The sequence below is a fragment of the Pinus tabuliformis genome, chromosome 2_1, assembly GCF_031772625.1.
Source record: "Pinus tabuliformis cultivar Carrire ecotype Pingquan chromosome 2_1, CPIR1, whole genome shotgun sequence".
Classification (NCBI taxonomy): domain Eukaryota; kingdom Viridiplantae; phylum Streptophyta; class Pinopsida; order Pinales; family Pinaceae; genus Pinus; species Pinus tabuliformis.
In genome coordinates, this window is record NC_142299.1 from 538,475,710 (window position 1) to 538,481,709 (window position 6,000).

At 35.0% G+C, this 6,000-nt stretch overlaps 1 pseudogene; it reads left to right on the forward strand.

Moving 5' to 3' along the window:
• The first annotated feature begins 3,675 nt into the window (after positions 1 to 3,675).
• LOC149201396 (uncharacterized) lies at positions 3,676 to 4,221 on the forward strand (annotated as a pseudogene).
• The last annotated feature ends 1,779 nt before the right edge of the window (positions 4,222 to 6,000 follow it).

Sequence of the window (6,000 nt, forward strand, 5' to 3'; positions counted from 1 at the left end):
ATTTTGTTTCTCCATTTTGAGTTGTCAAGGTGGGTTTTTTTCTATTAGATCTTCTAATTCAAATGCATCTATTCCCATAATACACCACCAACCCATGAAGAGAAAACATAACAAAACAATTTGCCTCGCACCTCACTTGTACCTATTTTGAAAATATCATCAACCACATATTGGTTGGTGTGACACTCTCACCATTTCCATGTTTCTGTTGATTTTTATTCCTGTAGGTGCGAAGAATCACATTCAAGCGAATATATATAATCTTCAGTACATAAATTATAAAACATAAGTGGCGGGTTTTTATTTTTCATTCATGAATTTTTTCATCTTCACCTAGTGTGGCTAGGTTTTTCTTTTTATTCCAGTTGAATTGGTATTCCATTTCTTTTCAATTAGAAAGTTTTATTTTTTTCTTTATGAATATTAGAGAGTAGCGCTAAAAAAAAAATCAAATAGGCAATGGAACATATTCAAATACAACCCCAAGAACATGGTGTTCAACAACAACAATAGTCAGCTTTTGATATAAATAAAAATCAATCCTTAATAGAATGTAGTCAGAAGAAAGAACAAATATATTGAAGAGTCCATGAAGATGATGATTCATGACCAAGATGTACGAATTTTCTTGCACGGAAAAATTTCCAAGATAAATGTCTACATCCTAAGTAGAAGTCCTGATAGGCTTTTGGAAGGTAAGAATCTTGAAGAAGCATTCACAAGTCAGAAACCACAGGTTGATCATATGACAATTCTTTGTTGTTTAATGTTCATACATGTACCCAAGGATAAGAGAAACAAATTAGATCTTTCTGGTAAGAAGGAAATATTTTTTGGGTACAATGAATCATCAACATCCTATAGGATCTATGTTCCAGGGTGGTGATATGTCGATGTAAGTAGAGACGTGACTTTTGATAAAGATACATCTTATTGTAAATCTACATAAGAACAACCAAACACTAAAGATGAAGAGAAGAAACATCTAGCTCCTAAAAAATAAGATACAATTCCTCCCTCCTCCTCCAAACATCGTCAAGATCATGAAGGTATGCGAGAAGGACCTTGTGAACTATTGGATCCTGTGGTTGTTCCCAAAAATAGAAAAAGGCAAGCTTCGCTAGAATATACTCTGTAAGATGTAGAAGGACATGTGGCTCCACAAGGCACCTTCAAAGAATCTAAGATACATAAGAGGTATTATGGTTATGTATCTTTAATGACTAACGTGATTGTCTTCGAACCTTCCAACTTTGAGGAAGAGACTACTTCAGAAGTGTGGAAGGATGCAATGATGGAGGAATACCAATATATTATAAAAAATTATGCTTGGGAAATTGTTCTAAGACCTAAAGGAAAGTCTATGGTAACCTCAAAGTGGATTTACAAGATCAAGCATGCAACAGATGGGAGCTTTGACAAATACAAGGAAATATTCATGTTAGATGATTATCCAAGAAAGAGGGAGAAGACTATGATGAAGTATTTGCACCAGTATCCATATTAAAGAAGGCCCCATATGAACTCAAACAATCTTCGAGAGCTTGGTATTCTAGAATTGATGGATATATTATGAGATGTTAAACAGATACAAGGCGAAGGCAGAATATGAATGATAAACATTGAGTTGCATCTATTATTCACAATGATACATAAATATAGTACATTGGTGTGACCCTTGGATTCACATTCCAAGTGGTCTCTTGGAATCTGGTGGTTTTGGATATTCCACACCTACCCATAGAGGATTAGGTGTAAAATATTCCCCCCCTTAATCTAAAGGGGTATGTATGAGGCCAAGAAGAGAGTTGTGATACAAAATGTGAAAAACTCCATGGCAGCACTAGGCTGAATGTGCTCTCTGAAATGTTGGTATAAGTGGGTGGTTTAAGGATTACCACTAACACTAGAATGCTTAGTGCAATTCCCAGATCTCTTCCAAGTCTGGCAAGAAGTTGAAACATTTGCAAGAGGAAGTGTCCCTAATGCTTTGGAGAGGGAGAGCTTCCACCTGGAAAAGGGAGGTCTACAACTTACAGTGGTTTAAGGATGACCACCAACTCTGGAATTCTTAATGCAATTCCTGGATCTCTTCCAAAACAGGCAATAATTTGAAGTCTTCTGCTAGAGGAAGTGTCCCCAATTATCTGAAGAGGCATCACCAAGTAAAGGCATGCTCAGGGGCATCTTTGTCTCTGGTTACAACTGTAAATTTGGTATGGTAGGTTGTGGCTCAAGCTTGCTTGATGTGGTTTTGAAACTTGTAGACAACAATCACTTCCCCCCTTTTAGATACAAGGTGAGATGATGGATAAAACTCAACTGCAAGATTGTTCAATACTCTAGAACAAGTTTTGATATATGACTAAAATATCTTCTTGGTTTTTTAAGCCCATTTCCAAGAAGTGATCCATCCAAGATGAATATTCTTTCTTGCAAGAGGCTTGCTTTTGAAGCATTTGTTTGAAGAATGAGTGGTTTTATGAAAACGCTCACATGGATGAAGAAAAAAACAGTGATCTTTCATATGGCCAACTTGGTCATAGTGTTTTGCATTTAACAACTTTTGACTGTGAATGTGGAGGAGCATAATCTAAAACAGTTGAAGGTGAACTATCATGAACAAATCCAGCATTTTGAAACTGGATGGACTTTGATTTATCTAGAATGTGAAAGGAAACCTGCTTATCTTATCCAAGTCTGGTTTTGTGCTTGTTATGGACAAGCTCTTCCGAAGGTATGATGATTGGATTGGGAAGTGCAGGCTGGATTTCCAAACCTGTATTCAAATATGCTTATGAAATGAAAAATTGATCTAAATTAACCTCAACTTTACTGACTTGATGGCTTGCTGGCTGTTGATAGGATCCTGTTTCAAATTCAAGTAGGTAATTATTCTGAACAAAAACAAGTTCAGAAGGATGTCCTTTCTGTTGTAACTCCTCTCGCTATAGTTGAGATTTAACTTGCAAAAAATCAATATATTCTTGTGCATTTTGCAAAGAGGTTTGAATATCTGTGTGTGTATTTGTTGACTTTAATTGTGCTTTTAGCAGTTGAAACAATTAGAATTCTCAATAATTCTAATAAATTGTCAATCTTAGCAATTTAAAAACTTCAAAAAAGGTTTATTGCAACTCCACCTTATGTTTCAAGATTATTAGTTAATCCACTCTTCTTTGAGAAAAAATATTCAAGCACGAACCGAGGGTAGAAATGGGTGTTGGCAGGTCTATTTACACCATCAAGTGAAACTGTTACCTTTGACCAAAGTCTTGATAGTTATTAACATTCGGTAACAATGAGAATAATAGGTTATAGTTGTGGAGCACTATTCATACTAACAGATAAAAATATTCTTGTCGCCACTGTCACTCACTCACAATAGTCTATTCAACTATTAATGCTTAGATTTTCATTATATTATTCAATATTCATACCCACTGCTGCAATGAATATCAATAAAGTTACATATAATAATACCTTACAGTTTCCAAGCTTGCGGCCTTCCTTAACACATCAGCCTTCACATAATAGGTTGGATCCTCATCTTGATTTGAACTCAGAATCCCTTTGTTTCCCTCTAGATTTCAACTTATAATTTATTCAATCACTTGACCATAATCAGTTTCAAATTTATTTAATCTCCTCACAATCATTTTTGCTTGGCAAAGGATGGTCAATTTGGACATGGATATAATGTCCCTCAAATATAGAGAATTTTTAGCAGCCCAAATAGCCAATAGTGACCTCGGTTATGCCTACAAACTATAGTTGCAGGAGGCCCTCACAGCCTCCATGGGAACAACCCAATACTAGCACCATGAAACCACTAAGAGTGACTCCAATTCTAGTGGAAATTTAGGCTTCTCTGAGATGTGTGGCGGTGAAAAAGGGGAGATGACATTGTTATTGAGAATACAGGCCCTCAAGTTTGATAAATTGCAATAGGAGGTCGCTGACCACAAGCAGGTAGAGGAAGAGATGCGACGTTTGTTTGAAGACATTTACAAAAAAATCCATGACGCTGAATTTCCTCGCAGAATTTAAGCAATGTCAGAGGATGAGAGGGATGCCAATGGGAAAAAATATGAGAAGCCCTTCGATGACGAGTGGATTAGTAAGGATGATATATGGTTTAAACTATACTACAAAGGTTTGATCAGCACTGAGAATTTGGATGGGATAGTCGTTACCAATAAAACTATCATTGTGTTCTAATTTCATATGCTCTAACACTCCTCCATCCCTTAAACTCATCAGAACTCTTAGAGCATATTATTATAGCATATTGAAGCTACAAAAGTAGTGGGAAGATTCATCACTCTTGCATCTTTGTTAGGAATATTTCTACTTACTTTGATAGGCAAAGAACAATCTTGAGCTTTATTATCTCTGTCAGTTTGGGAACTGTTGCAATGCATTTCTCAAGGCTTATAACACCAGGAGCATCTCTTCAAGGAGGCAGTGGACTAGAGCCAACTGTGGTATGGGAGAAATGTATTACCAATTTCGTTGCACTTCAAAAATTCCAATAGAGACAGATATGCTAAATGCATCTAGAGAAATCTGTAACCAGTAATCACAAAACGTGGTTTGAGACTATGCCCACTCACTCAAAAACTCTCTTCCAAATAACTTCCATTAGTTTGTAGGAGCAAAGAAAATTATAGTTACACGAAAGATATCATAGCTAGAATTTAGCTAAGAAAACATTCATGAAATGAAGAACTAATGGCAGAACTGACATGCACAGATAGGCCACAAAACAAGTGGCTCAAATATGAGAAGGGTAGGATATCTCCTGCTTTCATACCATGTTAAACACATGCATGGTGAAGGTGAAATATGAATGATAAACATTGACTACCTTCTATTATTCACAATGATACATATATATAGTACGTTGGTGTGACCCTTGGATTCACATTCCAAGTGCTTTCTTGGACTCTGGTGGCTGTCGATATTCGACAACTACACATAGAGGATTAGGTGCCCAACATGAGACTTGGTTTCTATAAAAGTGTTGATGGTCCAAATATTCATATCGAGGTTGTAAAAGGCTAGTTGGTGATACTGCTACAATATGTTGATGATTTGTTCCTGACGAGTGTAGAGCATCTTATTGCATGGTGTGAAAGAGAGTTGGCCTTTGAATTTGACATGAAGGATATTGGCTTGATGCATTACTATTTGGGGCTAGAAGTCTGGCATAACGATAGTTAAATCCTTCTTGGACAAGAAAAATATGTCATTAATATCCTTTAGAAGTTTGGTGTGATGGAGGGAATGTATATGGAAATTATGATGGTGATTTTTCCACATACTAGAATTTGATTACATCATTGATGTATTTGGTAAATACCATGTTGAATATTTTCTTTGCCATAAACAATTTTAGCTAGTTCTAGATGGAACTGGGATGTGAGAATTGTATTGCAACAAAGCATATATTAATATATTTGCATGGTATTGTTGACTATTGTTTGAGATATGATTATAATGGTGAGATGCAACTGCAAGGATATATGGACTATGACTTGAAAGGGAGCGCGGACAACGGGAAGAATACATCTGGTGTATGCTTCAATTTGGGTTTTACTATGATATCCTATATGAGGAAAATGTGTAATGGCTTGAATTAATAATAATAATCAAAACAATAAAAAAAATGATATATAAATAAATAAAATAATAAATGAATATACTAAGTTTACGACAAAGTTCCTTAAAAACGTGAAATATGTAATGCTTAATAATAATCATAATAATAATAATAATAACAAATAACGAGAAAATATATTAATAAATAAAATAACAAATAATGAAAAAGGGATAATAACAATAAATAACAATGAAATATAATAATAAATAAAATTATGAATAAATATGGAAAAGAAATAAATGTTGGCATGATGACAGTGTTAGGTTCATATACTACTAGTGTAACCCCTTATTGTTATTAGTATAAACCCCTTATTATATTGTTGTGCCCATGTA